The 21,946-nt window shown below is 39.3% G+C and overlaps 1 protein-coding gene across 2 annotated transcripts in view; it reads right to left on the bottom strand.

Moving 5' to 3' along the window:
• The window catches only part of LOC100691448 (teashirt homolog 1), a 171,802-nt gene that overhangs the window by 104,939 nt on the left and 44,917 nt on the right, over positions 1–21,946 (bottom strand). Inside the window, exon 2 of one of the 2 annotated variants that reach the window (XM_025902152.1) lies at positions 11,144–11,235. The exons of the other annotated variant lie outside the window; for it this stretch is intronic. The gene's annotated coding sequence lies outside the window, so the exon portion shown is untranslated. The remainder of the gene's footprint in view (positions 1–11,143; positions 11,236–21,946) is intronic. 2 annotated transcript variants of the gene reach the window in all.

The following is a 21,946-nucleotide window of genomic DNA, read 5'->3' as shown; positions in this document are numbered from 1 at the left end:
TGTTTAGCTCTTCAGCAATGACATCTTGTAACAATTTGTCACTTTTATTTAAGTCATTTTATATTATTTTATTCTTCTCTACAATGCAATGCATCATCTATTGCCAATCCTTTGTGTGTTGCCAAGGTTGCATCTTAATCCCAGGTTACAGACCAAGCAGTGGCCACGCCTCTAAAAGACATACGGCGGCTAAAAGATGACGCTCCATTTAAAAATCACAACAGCGTCATTCCATTTAAACTCAGTTTAATTGCTCGGACGGGCACTTAAACGAGATTTAAATGAACGCAGACAGATTAACAAGGACGCTAATGACGTGATGAGGGCTTTTGTTCTTTCTACCCATGTTAAATTTTTCCTTGCATGGGAAGCACGATGCACAGTTGCAACATGGGAAACTGACAGTACTCTCTGGTACCAGCTGCGATCTACTCCACAGTGCCCTGGGCTACAAAAATGTTAATTGGGCTTCTAATGTGCAATTTTGCAGGCCATAATCTGTAAATATCGCTTAACATCAGTGAAATAAATAAATCAAGCAGAATGACATCTACAACCTCTCTGCCCCAGTTGTCCTTAATAGACATCATACTGGTTGCTCCTTGTGCACATTTGCTAAAAAAAAGGAATAAAAACTTCTCTGTTATTATCAAATCATAAAAACTGTTTTTTCCTAAATCAATAAATAATATTCACAACGCAACTATGTATTTAACTTCTAAAAAACATACAAACTGTTTTAACCTTATTGCAAATACACTAAAGAAAACCCAGTCAAATCAAACCAATGTTTGGAAAACCTACAGCTTTTCACAGTCGCTTAAGTGACATTAATGGTACACTCAATAATCATTATTTATTAGTTTAAAAGGAAAATCCATGCGCACAAAAAACAGTCTTCTTGTAATTATCCAAAGTTAAGGGTAATAGAGCCTTGGAATATATGCAGACAGACATGCATTATTTTGACAGTAATGCACTAAAATGGCCTATCAACAGCAACAACTGTTCATCTCCCGGAGACAACCTATGCGGCTTATTGCTGTACATTAGGACCTTAAAACACTTCCAGAATCCCATTAATACATCTCATTGCATAAAATTTCCATTTGATTTGTATTCAGAATTTTAGATGACCAGTAGAGCACCAGAAAACCCTCATTATTTCATATTCAATCAATCACTCATCGGCGAGCGCCCGTATTATGCCAGTTTTGGCAGTGTGTGGTTTCATCTTGATTATGGAGATTGGCATTAAAATCAGAGGAACAATGCGGCCTCCTCGCGCATGGCCGTTCTTGAACATGTCACAATTTCATTACTATTGACAAGCTGCATTATAATGTACTTATGTGTCTTCTGCATCTTTATCGGGTTTGAGTCAAATGCTCGAGGCACTTTGAGTCCTCTCATATGTCAGCTTATCATGAATGCTGAAGATTCTTCAGTGTCTTTCAATAACATGCAAAAACAACTGGCAATAGACAAAGATTTAAAAATGTATTAATTTAACCCTTGGAGGAACAATTTAAAATATGATTTTACTTTTTTAAAAATGCCATTTATACCCTTGAATGTGGATGAAAAGTGAGAACAGTAACAAAGAATTAATATGAATATGACAGCTCTTCAGGTCCGGATTCGTCAGCTTCTTTGATGTCTTCTATAGAGAGAACCAACACTGTTGCTTGGGTTGCTCGGTAAAAAAAAGATAAAACTATATAGGTTATATAGCACTCTGCATCTACTGTGACTGTGTGACTAAGGTCTTAGAAACCACCATCTAAGTTATCGTCTCCTTCAGATTGGTGCATTTTCTAGGTGCTTTAATTGTTGTTTGTGAAAAAGACTAAGTGTCGCTCCAAAGACGTCATTTAAACTCTTTGCCATGTTACAGCTGTTCACAAACAGCTGGATCCGCACTTGAACTTTGAATGGCGTGACTGATGAATCAGATCTGCGTCAGTGAAGGTTATCGTAGCGAACAGTGTCGGTACCGGAAACAACACATCACCATACCGAAAGCGCCGCTGTCACACCGCGGGAATCTTGGGATGGAGGTGGTGGGGGATGGGTTGCCTTCGTGGTCACAAACTTTTTCAATTTCACTGTCAATTTCCTGGGTAATTACTGGTGCTTTTGATGGACTTTTTATGACACCGGCTCCCCTCCTGCGAGACGCTGTACGTGCTCAGCCGCAACAGGAAGAGGGGGGGAGAAATTTCCCACTTTTGACACCAATTTCCACCTCCCATAAGTGGACCTCGTCACCCTTGATGACCCCGTAGCAGCAGAATGAATCTGGCCAGTGATGCCAGCTGCACTTTATCTGCACCACTAGGCTGAGCACGGGGTCGACCGGGCTGACCTCGGTGTGCGTGCGTTGCTGTGTGTTTTTCAGTGCAAGGGCTAAGTTTGGGAACTCACACAGCAGTTTTATGTGAACTAAATATTAAAGTGTTCCAAACTGTACGGCTGGTCAGTAAAAAAAAAAAGAAAGTCCACTGATAATATCTATGATGTATAAATAACAGATAAAAAGGAGCACTTAAACAACTATTTCCTCTTAATCTTTCCAGATCAGCAAGCTTGACAAATCAGCCAACAAGAAAAGGGGGCCAGCGCTGAGGGCTTATTGGCCGGCACTGTCTAGATGGCACTCCGTCTAAGGAGATCAGAACACCAAGCACATCTCCCGCGAGATCGACGGGCCGACAAACAGATGAGCCCACAGGCCGAGGGTCACAGATCATTAAAAGCCATCTATCAGCGGCTTTCAAGGCCCCTAATTCCCCCAAATCGAATATTTCCATGTAAATATGTCAAAACAGGAATGAAATTAGCGTGGTAGTTTATTGACTGTGATAAAATCTGAAAAGCACCACTGCACATAATTACATACTTGTCAGAGCCATAAAAATTAGCTTTATTATCAATGGAATGGTTTTGTACAACTTCATTTAGGTCCGATATCTTCCAGATGGGGCTGCTCTCTGCACTTCAGCAGTTTTAATGCACCCCACTCACACACACAGACACACAGTCCCACACACACTGGCTCACGCCATCGTCTTTTTCATCCTTTTATTCCCATGCCGAAGGAATGGAGGGGAAAAAAAAGGAAGTGAAAGAGGAGCTAATGTCTGAGGCAGAGTTGAAGGCCACATCAGCTGTGTTTGATAGCACAAGTTTTTGATCTCATTAATGATACTGGCCTCCATTCTGAACCTAATCGCACGCAAATCAAAAAATTACTGATGTTTAAGATGCCGAGGGTAAAAGGGCGTCTCTTTCATTGCATTTGAGAGATGACGGCCTTCAACAAGAGCGAGTATTTCAACATATTCTCTCATTTGCTCACCATTGTGCAACTTGTGAATTGCACTGGTACTCCTCGGGCAGTCTGTTTCTCCTGCGTTTTACTTCTTGCACACCCCCCCACCCCCACGGCTGGCTCAGTAAAGTTTCTCTAGCGTGTCAGTCGGCTCCACTAACAGTTTTAACCCCATCTTTTATTTAGCTTTTCATTATTATTTGTTGCCATTGTCCCGTCTTCTCCTAACTCCATTATCATATCAATTATCATCTCAGTCACACATCCCGATTTCCACTCATATCACATTTACATCAAGTCGATAATGCATCCCTCTTGCTGAATTATTTAGTTAACAACTTGAACTAGAAGCGGGTGATTTATATTTTAAACAGACACCTATTCTTAATGGCAGCTTCTGTTTAATCCTTTAGTAGAGTTGACTTGCTGCAATTTTGTCTCTCTCGACGTGCACATTTTTTTCTCTCTCTCCGAGACCGAACCGTTTGCCATTTAGTCAGAAGGCACACACACAGCTGCTCATCGAGGTCAAATATACAGAGCCTTTTTTAAAAAAAGTTTCCTATTTATTTACAAATATTGTAGCAAATCAAAGGACAGAACTTGTCCACACTGCTTTCTCTAATCTGTTAAACTACTGCTGTCTAAGTGCAAAACAGGGTAAACCTATACTCACTGGCTACGTTGTTGGGTACACCTGTTTAATTTGAGATCAAATGGAGGATCAGAATGGGGAATAAAGTTAATTTAAGTGACTCTGAATGTGGTATGGATGTGGTACGGGCTAATGGGAAGGCGACAGTAACTCAAATAACCACTTAATACAACCAACAGCCTAGTGCGTCATGTCGCTCAAATCTTCCTGAGCTGGTTTCTTGAACACGACCATGAGTTTAATATACTCAGTTAAGGGGATTTGGAATGTTTTAACAGGTGATTCACTTCATGGATGTGCAGCCAAAAGAATCTGCAGCAACTGTGTGATGCTAACATATCAACACATATCAATCATGTTTTATCTGTGCCATGAAGAATTAAGACCGTTCTGGAGGTAAAAAGGGGCTCCAACCTCTTAACAGAAAAGTGTACAAATAAAGCAATCAGTGAGTGCATGCGTCTGGTAAGTCTTCATGTTTTCATATAATTGTAAGTCCAATTTCAGAATTTTAAGAACAAACAGTGAAAAATGTCATGTTTCGGATTTCAGACCCAAAAGCAAGACACAGAAAACAAGCTAGTGAGATAAAGAACAACTGAACACTAGCTGGTAAACCAACAGAAGAAAATCCAACAAGCAAACAAAGCAAAAACCCCAAAAGGTAGCAAAAATATACAAACAAATACAGACACATGAGGAGGCAAGCTGTGAAGGAAGATGGAACAAGTGTTGGTGAACAGGTAGGATGACAGAGTGACTGACAACTGACACCGGAGAAAGAAAGGACTATAAATACATGAGTTGCTGATGATGAATCTGGACAGGTAAACATACTTCTCATCCATTTCCATGCATAACAATTTCTATTTTAATAAAGTTCAATCTTCACCCAACATGTTCATAAAAAACATATAAAATGTTATATAAATATGTAAATATTATAAAATAATCCATGCAAACTTGTGTTTAAGCTCAAATAAGGAGCAACCACGTACATCCTACAGGTACTTACTAATTTGTTGAATTACAGCTTCCTTTTTCTTAACTCCTCCGAAGCGCAAAGATGCATACAGCTTACATACAAACACAAGACGCACTTGTCTTGTTTGTGCATGTTTCGCTGTTAAAAACAACCCCATCAGAATATCACCTCTCTGAGATATTAAGTGGCCCAAGTGCTGATACAACAGTTAAGGAAACCACCCTTATGGCGAGCTCCTTTGAGAAATAGCGCCTTTGCACGGGGAATTCGTTTGATGGAGGTATCTCATTACCTTTTTAAAAGATATAAAAAAACCCAGCAACCTAGAAATAGTGATTATTAGACGTTAATGCGTCTCCCCGGTTGCGTATCCCTGGCATTCAAAATTCAATTGCTTAACCTCGTCCTAATGAATGTATTAATGATGTTTGTGCTCTTGAGAGTGACTTTCCAGGTTGTTTGCAGACACAAGAGTGTTTTAAAATGAACTCTCCATTCTAATATACTTTTGTTAATGCCTCTCCTGTGTGCTGTGATAACTTCTTTAAAGCCTCTCAAATTGCTACAAGTAATGTAGCAGAACTTTCACAGGAAGTGCGACATTTAAAGGTCAGGCTTTAAGTTTAAGAATCTAATGGTAATATAAATGCTCAGACTTTTACGATCAGCCTACTTCATATATTTAGGTTTTCGAAAAAGCTCTAGTCACATCTAAATTACCCATCTAAATTAGGCACGCAAAGTAATGTATTACAGCTGATGATCACAATTACATGATTAATAAAGTGATTTTTATTAATGGGGTTACTGTTGTTTTAATGCTCTCAGCCTGTATTTTCCTTACACGTCCAATAAATATCAGTGATCACGATCCTTTGCACAAAAACACCCGAACCCCGAGTGTAGAGCATTTTTGTTTTTTTGCTTAGTGGGCCCCCAACAATCTGAAAACTGAAAATAATCAACTTTAAAATACTGCATCACTTGTCAATGTCTCTTCCTCCAAATCTGGGCGTTACCATATCAATGGTATCATTAATGAAGGAGAACCAAACTCAAAAGAAGCTGGTTAATCTAACCTGGCAACAAAAAGCTCCTTAGCAGTACTTTAACAATGAGATCAGACACTAATATTGAAGTCGTGTATGTGGCTTCAGGATCCCTTAAGGGTTTCAGTTTTTGTCTTGTCTTTTACAATTTTTTAAATATCATTTTTTAAGGATATCCTGGGGCAGGGAGCTAAGGCCTCGGTCACACAAGCCTAGAGACTGGCTGGAGATCCCCTGGCAACCTCCTGGTCATTAGGGAATACAGGGAGTGCAGAATTATTAGGCAAATGAGCATTTTGTCCACATCATCCTCTTCATGCATGTTGTCTTACTCCAAGCTGTATAGGCTCGAAAGCCTACTACCAATTAAGCATATTAGGTGATGTGCATCTCTGTAATCAGAAGGGGTGTGGTCTAATGACATCAACACCCTATATCAGGTGTGCATAATTATTAGGCAACTTCCTTTCCTTTGGCAAAATGGGTCAAAAGAAGGACTTGACAGGCTCAGAAAAGTCAAAAATAGTGAGATATCTTGCAGAGGGATGCAGCAGTCTTAAAATTGCAAAGCTTCTGAAGCGTGATCATCGAACAATCAAGCGTTTCATTCAAAATAGTCAACAGGGTCGCAAGAAGCGTGTGGAAAAACCAAGGCGCAAAATAACTGCCCATGAACTGAGAAAAGTCAAGCGTGCAGCTGCCAAGATGCCACTTGCCACCAGTTTGGCCATATTTCAGAGCTGCAACATCACTGGAGTGCCCAAAAGCACAAGGTGTGCAATACTCAGAGACACGGCCAAGGTAAGAAAGGCTGAAAGACGACCACCACTGAACAAGACACACAAGCTGAAACGTCAAGACTGGGTCAAGAAATATCTCAAGACTGATTTTTCTAAGGTTTTATGGACTGATGAAATGAGAGTGAGTCTTGATGGGCCAGATGGATGGGCCCGTGGCTGGATTGGTAAAGGGCAGAGAGCTCCAGTCCGACTCAGACGCCAGCAAGGTGGAGGTGGAGTACTGGTTTGGGCTGGTATCATCAAAGATGAGCTTGTGGGGCCTTTTCGGGTTGAGGATGGAGTCAAGCTCAACTCCCAGTCCTACTGCCAGTTTCTGGAAGACACCTTCTTCAAGCAGTGGTACAGGAAGAAGTCTGCATCCTTCAAGAAAAACATGATTTTCATGCAGGACAATGCTCCATCACACGCGTCCAAGTACTCCACAGCGTGGCTGGCAAGAAAGGGTATAAAAGAAGAAAAACTAATGACATGGCCTCCTTGTTCACCTGATCTGAACCCCATTGAGAACCTGTGGTCCATCATCAAATGTGAGATTTACAAGGAGGGAAAACAGTACACCTCTCTGAACAGTGTCTGGGAGGCTGTGGTTGCTGCTGCACGCAATGTTGATGGTGAACAGATCAAAACACTGACAGGATCCATGGATGGCAGGCTTTTGAGTGTCCTTGCAAAGAAAGGTGGCTATATTGGTCACTGATTTGTTTTTGTTTTGTTTTTGAATGTCAGAAATGTATATTTGTGAATGTGGAGATGTTATATTGGTTTCACTGGTAAAAATAAATAATTGAAATGGGTATATATTTGTTTTTTGTTAAGTTGCCTAATAATTATGCACAGTAATAGTCACCTGCACACACAGATATCCCCCTAAAATAGCTCAAACTAAAAACAAACTAAAAACTACTTCCAAAAACATTCAGCTTTGATATTAATGTGTTTTTTGGGTTCATTGAGAACATGGTTGTTGTTCAATAATAAAATTATTCCTCAAAAATACAACTTGCCTAATAATTCTGCACCCCCTGTAAAGTGTAATGGCAGCCTGGTGGGCTAGTAGTTGCTGGTTGTTGCTGGGTAAACTTGGGTAAAACTGGGTAAAGAGGGCGCTGCACCAAAAAAAACACCTTTGGAAACTTCCAGATTCTCACAGTTCTTCGTAGTTTGCATGATAGACGCCAACTGCTCTGCAAACAGCAGCCATTGTACTTGAGTACAGTGTGGCTCAAACTGAAACTGAAGAATATTTGCTTGCAAAGTAAAAGCTGTTCCTTAAAGCAATGCAGTCCAGTGCATTTTTCTGTTTGTGTCACACATTTCACAATTCGACCACTGCTTGGTGAGCAGTACGCAAATGTTTGCAGGCATGTCAGTATCTACCATGCAAACTGTTGGACACCATAGCAACCTGCTAGCAACCAAAACAACGACACGGGGGGGGGTTCCCGGAGATTGACTGGGGGTCTGTTCACCTTTCAGTCTTGAACTGAGGAGGTACATCAATGACTAGTGCTAGATTTATATGACTTTTTTTGAACTGTGAAGTTGCAGAAGAATGTCCCTCCTAAACTGTGCAAAAATGATATATATATATATATATATATAGTAGTGCTTTTAGTATTATGCACTACCCTGCTTACTTTGCATAAAGCCCATAGAAAAGGTTATCATACGTGGAAACAGTTTTCAGAGTACAAAACTCTGTGGCTCATGATAATTGCAGGTGCCCAGTTATTTATACTCTACAGGATCTTCTTCACTGACCGAGGAGCCCCAGAGACTACGATTTGCATTCCCATTGGGGCAATCAAATATATTAAATCTAAACTTAAAAAAATTTAAAAAAAGAGAGAAAGAGAAAATTTGAATGTAAACCCAGTGTAAATATATCGCCTATCTCAGTCATATACAGTGTCTGTTGCTGATAACAAGCACAACGCTGATGGTACAATAACAAGGCCTGACGTGAATGTCGAACCTTTCATGGAACACATCTCTCCAGCTTCTGGGAATAACAGCGTGGAAGTAACCTCCTAATAAACCTCCCTTTCTCCTGTAGACAACAATCACAACAACATCTATCTCTAATTTATGCCACTTCTACAAGAGTCAAGTAACCAGAAACTATACGCATCAAAGTCATACCGTAGCAGAAATCATTAGACGAGGAAACACTGGAGATAATTTTAGTCTCTGCTTTATATAGTAAGCAATGAGAAGCCAGCATGCCTCTACAGTCATTAGTCACAGAGGAGGGGGATTACTAATACTATCACTTGATTTGACTAATGTTCCTATTTGAAAGGGTTCTTCCACTTGTTTGTCCTTCGCAGCGGTGACAGAGAGCTGAAACAAACATCTATCCACTGCGCTGTGTTTCTGTAGTCACCCTCTATTTCAGATGACCATTTCCCCAGATCCTTCTGCTCCCACTTGTCTAATTACCATAGAAGTATTTTTTCAAACACCCCCTCCATCTTTCCCGAAGGAGACCACATGCAACTATAATTGCCTCCCTCATTAGTTATGTTTTCACAAGACGGGATAGGGGGCAATTAATTTTATCACTTAATTTTGTCACCGTTATTTCCACCGCCTTAGTACTGATGTGTCCACCGCGGCCGGAGCCATTTTTCAGGAAAATTAATTGACGAAGCAGTAAAATTTATCAACATATCACCAGATTAGGCGACAAATTGATGCAATGAGGGAATCAATTGTGTTTCTGTCATCGGGGTAAAACAGCACAACCCAGAGCAGAGCTGGACCAGCTAGACCACTGTGAGAGTGACTTCTGTGGCAGGTGCGGTGATTTATGTTTTTATTTAGACAGGGGGCATAAATCAGAATGAGTTACAAGTATGTGCTACCTCCCCCTGAGAGTCGCACAACCCGCTGCACAAAGCACATGCAGCACATACAAAGTTGAGACGCAGACACCGACACGAGAGCGAACAAAGATATAATCAAAGACATCCACAAAAAACAACAGAAAAAAAAAATCAATAAGAAAGAATAAGGCAAAGAATGCTGAATAGATCAACAGCAGCAAAAACAAGTACTAGTGAAGGATGAAAAATGTGTATTAGGGAACACTTTCGAATGAAGAATAAAGAATGGCTGCTATTAGCGTTGTCGCCACTCTGGAATTTTTAACTTAAAAAATATCGATGCCATTGGGTAAAAAACAAAACAAAAACTGCCACAACACCCGGGGGTGTGAATTGTCCTCGATAAAAGATAAAGACAGTGCTGTAACATGACATGTGATGAGAAGCAGGCACACTGCGTGAGTGACCTACTGAATGAGAGGAGGCCGGGCTCTCTGGGCAGCGCATTGTTCGAGTCAACTTGACAGAAAGCACGGCTTGTCACAGTAATGATGCAAGTTAAAAAGTTTCAAATACTCTAAGATCGATATGTTTGGATCAATGGACAACCCCTGCCACAATTCTTCTTCTTTGAAAACAGATGCATTATTGGCACTCGATCTAGGCTACAATTAATTCTTATTTTATTCATTAATTAAGAAAAATGGTGAAAGCACCCTTCACAATGGCCAGGAAATGTAAGAAGTCATGTTTTAATGATCAACAGTTCGAAACGTGGTTCATGTGTCCATCATCTGAATACAGAGTCACATGCACACCATTCCTAATGCCTCAGCTTGGTGCTTTGTCCTAAAAGAGAAAAGAGAACCAAAGCAGGTAGTAAGGAATATTTTTAAGGTAGATCAAGGTTATAAAAACTATGCTCATTAGGGTAAAACAAAGGAATAAAGAAGAATATCTGATATTGAGTAAAACACTTTTGGGGTTGTGACCCTCCAGTCGAGAAACAGTATCCTGCTGTAGCACGTGACCCCACGGTGTGTTCTGTATTTAATCAGCGAAACATCAATGAAACCGTTTTTGTGACAGTCTATCAAAAACATTCAGCTGACCTCATGCAATACATCAACATGCTGAGAGAACAAACTGAGGACAAAATGACCAGAACGCCATCACCTACTGTTCCGTCCTCTCAGGAGTGCACACATTTTACCCTCAGCAGAGGAAGGAGCATGACACATGAGAGAGAGAGGAGAAGGTTAAAAAAAAGAAAAAAAAAAAACAGCATAACACAGCGTCTAGAGGAGCAAGCATGAGAATTGCTTGGGCGCCGGGACTGTCATGTCTGTATAAACAGGCATTGATTTTTCTGTCCAGCCCTGGCACCTTAGCCATTTATTCTCAGCTTTGTGGCTGGGGCCCAGCGGGGGTGGAGAAATTCTGTTACAGTCCAGTTGGGCCCTTGAGGCCTGTGTGTGAGAATAGATTTCACCTGTAAACGAGGAGAGGGACTGGAGCCACTTAACAAGGGCAGCTTGTGTCACCAGAGGGCAGGATGGGTGAAGTCACACTGGGTGGATAACGCTGCAGAGAGACAGCGAGAATGAAAGACAAAAAGAAAGCAGAAAGAAGGACGTGATTGATACTGCTGAAGACGAAGAAAGAGGAAAAGAAGGTGTTTTTATAGAAGAAGAGAAAGAAAAGGATAAAGAAGGGAAGATATTTACAAAGGACAAACATGATTTTACATCACATTTTCCACGTAACATGATAAACAAAAGCCATCTCTATCCTGCAGGGTGCAGTTCTCGATAATACTTCAGTGAGGAAATAACATGCTTGTTATCCAAGTCAGCACAATTAGTAGCTCCATCTTAGACTTTAGCTAACCAGGAGCTCCAGCCGTCAGCGACAAACTGCACAAACTCAAGTCGCGGTCAGAAGTCAAGGCCACTCCAGTCTGTGCTGTCATCAATCGAGAGGCGAGAAATAAACATGGAAAGAAAAGATTCAGTTTTCATTATTAAATATGTTGTTTCTTTTGTATAGTATGGCAATACTTGCTTCTGGCTCTTTCTCTACTATCCAGATCAATTCAGCTCTATTTATAGCTCCAGCTCACCAAAACAATCATCTCAACAATATTAAAAAACCAAACCCAACAATCTGAAAATGCCCTGTAAGCAAGCACTCGGTGAAAACGGGGAGAAAGAACTCCCCTTTAACAGGAAGAGGCTTCCGGTGCACATCATGAGAGATTATTATAAAAACTGTTGTGAGTACTAGAATCCCTGTTTTGTTATGTAAAGTTATAACAGAAACTGAAGGGCAGACACATCACTATAGTGTGGTACCAACGATAACTGACGCCTGTCACACACTCCAGTAGCTGGGAACAGTCACTAGCAACAAAAGTTGTCTGTGGTTTCAAGTAGAGCCATTATTACAGTGGAAAAACTAGATTTATTGAAAGTCATGCATTCATACATCACAAACTTACCCTGGCAATGTAAAGGTCTATTAGTGCTGACTTTTTTTTTTCTTTTTGGGCGTGATATTCAAACAATAAAGAAGACATCTTTGTTAGTGTCTTTTTGTAACTCACTAGAATGTTGATATTTATTGGGCTTTAGATGAATTTCACTATGTTTTTTTGAGTTTTTACTACCCAGTCCAATTCACTTTGAAAAACTGCAGCCCCAGATACAGCATCGTACCCTGATTGCATACATCCCCCAAACATTACAACCCAGTCCTCTACATTCATTGAAAGAAACCGCATTGACTTAACACATTTATTTCATCCACCTTTTGATTTACCACCTGCTCACAGAGTCCAACTTACACGAGCTGGGACGCTGAATTTATTTTATGTGTTCTGCCTTTTTTCCAACATAGAGTGCATGTGGGAATTGTGGTGCAAACTTGTTAGGCAGTGCATAGCAGTAAGGGAGCCACATAAGAAAAATGAAAGTACTTTTGTATACCTGGCAGTTCTGCAGAAGTCAAGAAAGAGCAAAAATCCAGGACACTGAGTTTGCTACATTTAGGAAAAAGGTCACTTACTTTGTAACTTTAGATGTTAAGTGATTTAATACAGATTTTATTTTCCAAAAATGACGAACACAGTCAAATACATGGATTAACCTCAGTTTCATGGGGTTATTTTGACTAAATACATCAGACTGTCTTATATGGATAAATGGATACATGTTGGGTACATTATATACAGGTCTTGCATTCCTGATTGTTTTCGCTATTCTCTCAGTTCACGTTTATGCGTTTTGTGTGAGAGGACATCTGTCATGTGTTATGCCAATATTCCTGGCCTTTGACTCATATTAGCAGGTTGCAATGCAGTATATTTTCAATTAGGATTTAAGCCTGATAAAGTACTATTGACAAGAGTGAATCGATTTTGTTGTAACTCTCTCCTTTCACCATTGTCCGATTGATTAACTTGTTTTGATGTCGGACAGCACCGTATACCTCTGCTCTCCAATCCTGCTACATCTGTACTGTTATCTGCGTAAAACTGAAGAATAAACCAACAAAAGAAGGAGGAAGCTAAATATTACACCAGGAAGAACATGCTGAGGCAGGAAGAAGCGATAACAGGTTTAAAACATTATGTTTTGTCATATGAAAAGTTATCATGTTTTCCTCAAAATTGAATCGTGATGCAAAGTACGTGCTATCATTGGGATCGCCACTTGAATTGAAACAAATTCCTTTGACTCATTCAGGCTTTTCAAAATGTACCTGTCGGCATAGTTTCACAGTTAAAACAAAAACTCAAAAAAAAAGAAAGAAAAATCCTGCATTCGTTTTTGCGCTAGTAGAAACGGGCAGCTCAACATCACGGGAACCTGTAATTGAGAGGAATTAAAGACAAACAGTGAGTTTTAACTCTCGTGTAGGCCCGCACGCACACATCAGCTGCTCTGTGAAGTTTCAGCAGAGAGTGACAGTAATGATAGTGTGTGAAGGTTAACTCCAAGAGAAACCGAAGCACTCCCGCTGAATGGGAAGGAGAGGGGCAGATTTGAAAAGTACTTATTAGTCAAACTGGGTAACGCCGCCGCCTGCAAAGTATAATCAAATCAGTCTATACACCTAGTTCCAACATAGCATGTGAGATGCAACCGGCTCTGCAACCTTGACAGGAGGGTTATTTTTACTGATACTTTGCCTGCCTATTGTCTTGTGCATGTGTTGAAAATGGTGCCGTCAACAAAAGGAAATAAATGCAATGAAGGATGAATGCGCCCAGGAGGGTGTCGCTGGGAAGGAGGGATACAAGAAGCAATTATGAACATGCGTTCCTTGTGTTTTTATTTCTCTGCCCTCGAGTTAAGCACCCAATTGTTTGTGGAATACATAGACTGCCATGCAATTTTAATGACCCCCAGCACGCGTACATTTCCTGATTCACTTCTCATCGGCCCCCGATTTTTATTTAGAACCAAAAAATACTCCCGACTTGTCTCCTTTGTGATCAATACGCGGTGTCTTGGAATGAGGCAACCGGTTTTAATATGATTTTATGAGATCAGATAGCTCCCTTTGATCCCCGCCGCGATTCGTCTGATCTCCTATATCCGACAGGCTCCAGTGTTCATATGCATATTACATCTAGGAACACGGGGAATGGAGAAGAAATATGTGATAGGAAAAACAACACTGTCCCTCTTCAAGGATGTGTTTGTTAACCAGAATTAATATAAAAACCTCCAGGTGTTATTGTTGTTGTTGGTTGGTGCTGGTGTTTTGTTTTAGCTGGCACTGCTGCTTGTGAGAAGTGCACATCAAGCAAATTAACACTTGCAGCTTTGTCCTTAATTGCACATATGAGAAAAGCAGTGGCTTAGGGAATGTTGTATGTAAATAAGGTTTTATTTTGTTTTGTTTGCTGCTGGTGTTTCATCAAAAAAGAAGTAAAAAAAAAAAAACAACAACAACAACGAAACCACTTAGTTCCTGTATTTAATAATCTTGGGTATTCAGTGTGTAATAGGACATTAAAACCTGACCAGCACTCATACTTCACAAGGAAACTTTATAAACAAAAGATCAATGACTAAGTTTAATTGAATTATTTGATGAACAGCATTGTTCACATTTTGCAAGATACAATTAAAACACACAGATCCGCAGCACTGATAATGGCTTTGTGTGTATCCATTAAACTAGGGATGTCCCTTAATTGATCAACCTGAACCTAATATGAATTATACTGTGAGTCCTAGTATAAATACTATAGCTCAAGGTCCTAATAGCATATTCAAAAAAGCTCTTTAAACCACATGAAACTGCTCATTTAAGCCATTAATCCCAATACAGTCCAGTACAGAAATCAGTATCCCAGGATATTTGGTGCATACTGTAGCGACTAACAAATGTTACCACAGCCTCCCCCCAAAAATCAGGTGGTAGAGCAGGTCAACTACTAATTGGAAGGTTGGTGGTTCAATTCCTGTCTGCTCCAGTTTGCATTCCATATTTCTTTGAGCAAGATGCTAACCCCACAAATGTGAATCAATGTCAGATAGAAAGAGCACAGAAAAAAAGTGCTTGTGTGAATAAGCCAAGTGCTTTGAGTGCTCAGATAGAGTAGAAAAGCACTATAGAAGAACCAGTCCATTTACCACACCAACAGAACTACATGTCTCCAGTCTTGTGTGTCTGTTCTAGCTCAGTGTTACCAGCAACTCCGCACACAGATCAGAATTTATTCACGGCGATGAACTGGAATGTACATTCACAGCCACTTTATTAGGGACACCAGGTCAATCACCAATCTGATGCAGGTCTAACACAGAGAGACAGACACTCACATTCACACCTGTGGGCAAATTATTATTGTAGGGTCTTTATCATACCATCACACCTTAAAGTGCCTTGAGGTGACTGTTGTTGTGATTTGGTGCTATATAAATAAAATGTAATTTAATTTTGAATTAACCTAACCCCACTAACTGCATATCATGCAAACACAGAAAGGACCCAGCCAGATGGAGGAGTCAAACTCACGAGCTTCTTGCAGTGAGGTAGAACCTCACCGCTGTGCTGCCCCTGCAATATTCAGTAGCTGTGAACAATATGAAAGCACGGCTCCATCAGTGGTTCAGGCTGATTCCAGCTACGCACACACCATGTCACAGATGACAATGGGTGGCCTCCACAGTCACCAGATCTCAACCCAACAGAATGCCTTTGGGATGTGGTAGAGCAGGAGATTTGCTTTTGTAATATTTTATAAAATATCCCCTCAAATTCTGCCCATAAACAACTTTTACCTATTGACCATAAAAATATACGTTTCCAAAAAGGTTATACCATTATTTTAAAATCACTATTTAGGAGTGAAAATGGCCTTTCGGTCTGTCATTAAGTGCAGTCACTGCATGATGTATCATTTCTGTGTTCACACAAATGCACATGTTTAACTTCAGGAAAGGCTGTGTGGGAAACTGCTAGTGGTAATAAGGAGGTGATAGCATCAAAGCCTGCTACACTAAAAAAAACCCCAAAAAACACTACAATGAAGAAATAGTAAATATCCCTTGGCCACATAGTTCAGATACTTAATTGCCTTCCCAAGCTCGAGTGCAGTAAATAATGAAATTTTAATTTCTGCTCTCGCCATTGTGTTTCCCTAACTCGTGTTCAGGTGAATATTTGGATTATTTGTTCATTATAATCACTTATTGTCTCAGAGGTTTGCAATTATGTTGAAAGTGCAAACCTGATCCTTCATCGTCACAAATACCTCCGAGCAAGATCTCAAAACATGTCACCAAATGAAACAGATACATAAAATATACTAATTTTACATAAATCCATAAACTGCGACCTCGTGTGTTACCCATATTTAATGATGTGTGCACAGGAGTGACGTGGACCTATCATTACCAGGTTATGAAACCTGTCGTATGCACCAAGGCAGTTTTATGAATGTTTACGATAGCTGTCGTTAAATGTCATTTGTTATTTTGTTCAGGTTTAATATGAGGTTTCAGATGTGTCTTTTTTATGATAGCTTGACATTTGGAGTTTGAAATGTGGATGCATTTTGCTTTTTGTAAGAGAGCCTTGATCAAAGATGTGCACCCTCCAGTACAAGCAGAGAGAAAATCATTTACTACTGAATGCTTTATTATGAATGTACCTTAACTTGTACCTAATTCATCAACTGGGTCATCAGATGTGTTCATTTGTCTTGTTAACAGCTTGGCAATAATATAAAATGAAGTAACATACACATCCACCTCACTATATGTATTGTAGCCACAACTCTTTGAATTGAGGTGTTTTCAGTCCCAATGCCACAGGTGTATAACATCAAGCACTTAGCCATGCAGTCTGCCTTTACAAATATTTGTGAAAGAATGGGCCGTCCTCAAGAGCTGACTGAATTCAAGCTTGTTATTGTAATAGGATTTCACTTTTGCAACAAAACAGTTTGTGAAACGTCTTCCCTCCTGGATACTCCATGATTAACTGCGAATGACAATAACAGTATCTCAGCTACAAAGTGGTCGACCACATAAACTTAAAGCGTTGGGTTGCCAAGCGCTAAGGCTAAGTGGAAACATCTGCAAAAGTGCAAAGATTTGTAAGGTGTTTTATGATTTAACATAAAACCTGGTGAAATTATTTCAGTTTGTGCTGCACCGTATGAATTCTAACACAGTTTCATATCTATAGTAAAGCAACGTTTGGAGTTTTACAAAGAAAAAATTTGGACTTACTGAGTAAATATAAACCTTTCCACATGATGGGGAAAATGACGTTTCGTTCATTCATCATATTTTCATTAGTTGTTAAGTTTCAGTTTATTACAGATGGGATCTGTCATCAACACCACCTCGTCTAACCAGATGACAGTGAAAGTCTTTGCCACTACAGTTGGCTTACATGTTAAAATATTACAAATTCTTTTGCGCTGTAGTAAGTTGCATCAGGAATTTCTACCTATGATCTCTGTTAATAAAACCGTGTCCTTGTTAATCATATAAACATTTTAACAAACCAGTTCTTCTAAAGTAGTAGACAGTGGAAACCATGATGCAGTGTTTACACGAAGCGTAATTCACGACGTGTCACACGATTTATTTACTGAATTTCAGACTACTGTGCTTTATGTTCATGCCTGCTGTCATGTCATCATCAACATTATGCTTGAAATAGACTGACTAACTAGGGAACACATCTTCCCTCTCCTTTTCTATTAGCGCTAGCAAAATTTGAAATGAAGAGTCATTCATCTAGATCCAGCAGCAAACAAAATCAAATAAATCAACACTTTGCCCAAATATAAAAATATTTGTGCTGTGGGCAGATAATTAATGACCACAGCTGCTCTAATTAAAAGCCATCTGAGTTCCATTAATCTTGGTTGTTCGGTCCCGTCGTTTCTCAAAGTGGACAGCCACGCCTTTCCTAAGCAATGCCCATTGTCCTTGGACTTATTTTCAGGTGATATGGAAGGCCATTGTTGCTTTATTAGGATCACGAAGAAACATGAAAGCATAATCATTTATGGATTCCGAAGTGGGCACAAAGAAAATCTCGATTATCTCCCTCCAGTTTGGAATTAATATTGTGCAGAAACTGAGCATTGAAGGGACTAAAGTGTTGCTGCAAATAAGACAAATTTAAAGAAAAAAATATGTTTTTTCTTTTCTTATGGACAGGTTAAAAAAAAGGTTAAAAAAAACCCCTTACGCTGATTTCAGAACTGATCAATTGGCAAATGTAATTGATCTTCATCTCATTCAGATCTACTGTCAGCATGAACATTGTAGCAGTAAGTACTGTATCCATGAAAAAGCTCATAAATACTACTGGAAACAAACAGCATGGCACACAGGATAACTTAAAGCCTCAACCTGTTTTGAACGGTGAAACTTTGGTAGAGGTCGATGGAAGAAAAACAGGCATCAGGTATATATGTTGAGATTCAATGACATTCAAGAGATTCAAGTAGCATTTATTTCTGAAAGCGTTAATAGATCAGTTCAACTGCAGAAAATCCTTTAACTAATATAAAGCCTAAAAATTATGTTAATACCGAATATTTAAGTCATACGTACCTCCTACAGAGGAACAATGTTTTATTGAAATTCAGCTGTTTCCCCAGTTAGCAGTTCATTACCTTTCCGGAGTGGGAAAAGGGAAATTTGCCAGCAGATTACTATAACTCACCAAGACAAACACTTTGGAGAGAAGGGCTGTGGATTTTGTCCCTCATCACCTCGACTTAAATTGACTTGAAGTCAATGCGAAGTGGAAGGAAAACCTGTCTGCAGTGTTAGAGTGCACCTGGACAATATTTCAAAAACATCATTTAAGTTAACTATAGGACAAAAGTGGGACTGAATGCCTGCTGATATTGCCGTCGAATGAATATCCAGGAATTCTGCACTACTGTTATAACAAATCCAGACTGGATTCTAGCTCGTGCTACAGTAAAGTTTCAGCTCTGATATGTTTTCCTTTTTTTAAAATTTAGGATTCGCCACAAATAAAAGGTGCAAAATTACACTTCCAAAAAATTGAGTGATTTTAAATATAACCCTTATGATTATACAGCAGTTATATGTTTAAGTTAAATGTTAGGTGTGTAATCACAGCTGAGAAATTTTAAATTTTTTGAGTCATATATATAAGATACCGTCATGGGGTTACTGGGAACAAGGCTGTCTGAAGTACACCGCTTTACTTTACCTACCACACACTGTTCTTAAAAAACAACCCAACATTAGCTGTGTTATTGCTTCTTTCAAACTCCTTTTTTCCCCCCTCCATCCTTAATTATTCATTTGCTCATATGCTTTGTGCAGTACATAAAATTGTTGACGGTAATCACAGGGGCAATGGCCATTAAGCCCTAATGTGGCTAATGTTTGCCTAATCAAAGTTTTATGGACGGCAATAACTTTGAAAGAACATTTTTTTAATTATCCTTTAATTTGAGACATGATATTGGTGCAATCTCTCATTGCTACAAAGACCAAAACAATAACAACCCCCAGGGGAAACATTATTGTTCTACACATTAAAGGTATGAAGGCAGGGCAAAGCACAAGACCCTTTTTTTTTCTTTTACTTTTTTTTTTTTTAGCGAACATTCTTCGGCACTTGCAGGAAAATTCATCTGCAGCTCAATTAGCATTGGTAATTGAAAAAACACCAGAAAAGACTGATTCATCATGATGATGGATTTTTTAGGTCTTGCGCTATATTTTAATTTAGTGTAATCTCTCAGAATTGACTTTCATTAATGCTGTGACATTTAGAAACACCAAAGGAGAGGAGTCACGATGACAAGTGTTTTCAATGAGTTTTTTTGTGCATATTCTGCTATTGTGATTTGAAAAACCATGTTTGAATTGATGGGTAAAACGCTTGTGAAGTGTGAAGGGTGAAAATGTAATTTTTGTCACAATGAAGAAGTCTACATCTTGTTATCTCGCTTCTACCTCCCTAAAATCCCTTTTCTCCCCACTTTCTTTGTGGAGCATACAGTATTTACTTTTTTGGCAGCCCTCGCCACCCAAGTACAGACATTTGAGTGAGTTTATTAGTTCAAAAGGATTATTATTCTAATGTGAAAATGGAACTAATGGTGTGCCAGATGCTTTTTGCACAATTATCTGAGAAAACAAGTCTCAAGACAAGTCATGTGTTATTATTTGGTCATTTCTCAGAGACCCTTCAAAATTGCCCAATTATGTTCTATTAAGGCAAGGCCAACCCTGTCAATCAATGAAGCAGCATTTGCCCCTGCCTTCAAAGACAGTCCACTCAACATTTAATGGCTCTCAGAAGTTTGCAGTGCAGCTACATGAAAATGTTGCTCAGACCAATAAAGTTTGTTTTTCTCCAATAGGCCAGAATGTGTTGCGCTGGTTATTGGCATAGATTTTCTTGCTTTATTTTCTTTTGAAAAGGAGACAAAAGTACATTGAACGACTGGTTTCTATTCATACACGTGTCTATGAATGAAGTGGAAAAAAAAAATCCCTTTGTGGGAAAAAACCCCTTTTCTACATAATATATACTAAGAACACCAACATTAATAGTCATGTGAAAATGACAGTTTACATAGGTTTCTTTGTCCTGTGAAAAACAAAGTGTGCCCCATGATTCATTCGCTTATAGAACCACCTTTAGCAACCATAACATTAATAATCAATAACAATAGCAATTAATGATCATTAGTAATTGCTATGTATGACTTTACCAAGTTTCCACAGCACTGTGGGGGAATTCTGGGCACTTTTTCATGCACCGCTCTTATAAGATCCTGCCACAGCTTTCAGTGATGTTGAGGTCTAGACCTTGTAACAACTTTATTCTTTTCTTTTTCAGACTGGTTTAGATTCGCTTGGGATCACAGTCCAGTTAAATTTCAGTTTAAGCCAAGCTTTAGCTGTCGGGCAGATCGCCTCACATGTGACTTTTGAATAGTTTCTACTCAACTCACTGACTGAAAAGTCCTGTGGCAAGCCTAAACCATCATCCCATCACTACTGTGACCGAGGTGTTTGTGCTGATATGCTACGTTTGGTTTTCACCAAACATGGCACAGCACATTCTGGCAAAACGGCTCCACTTGTCTCATCTGTCCAAATGACTGTTCCAGAAGTCTTGTGACTTTTTCAGATGCATATTTGCTGCCATGTTTTTTTTAGAGGTAAGAGTTTCTTATGGTAACTGTTACAAAAAGCCATCCTTTTCAGTTTGCTTTTTCCTCATTGTAGCATCATGAATTTTAACATTTAACACACTAACTGAGGCCTGTAGCTTCTGTAGCTCGTGTTTTTTTGGGAAGTATTTTTCTTTTTTTTATTTCTCTGAGCATTAGTCTCACCTTGGTATGAGGACGTTCTATCCTTTCAATTTTGGACATTAAGTTAACAAACAACTGAATATTGTACACAAGAAAAAGTGGATAAACTTTTGCGTTTATAGAGGTGGTTCAGTTAATCAAGTGCATTTGATACCCAGCACTTGGCTGTTACTTACCTTCTTACTTGTACTTTGTCTTTCACAGGACTAAATAGATCTTTTTCACAAGGTAGCATTTTTAACTACAAACTGGATTAAAGGGAAATTTTTGTCACAAAAAACTAAGAATCATGCTGTAAACATTTAACAGAGACATTCAAGTGGGCTATGCGGAATAATTACATGAAACTGGATGCTTGCTCCGTTCTAATAATGAATTACATATGAAACATTTTGTCATGATTTGAGCAACTAGCAATTTTCTGGTGTCTGTGCT

Source organism: Oreochromis niloticus, linkage group LG22 (genome assembly GCF_001858045.2).
Source record: "Oreochromis niloticus isolate F11D_XX linkage group LG22, O_niloticus_UMD_NMBU, whole genome shotgun sequence".
Lineage (NCBI taxonomy): Eukaryota > Metazoa > Chordata > Actinopteri > Cichliformes > Cichlidae > Oreochromis > Oreochromis niloticus.
The sequence above is the reverse complement of the archived record's forward strand: the minus strand, read 5'-3'. Positions and strand labels throughout refer to the sequence as shown.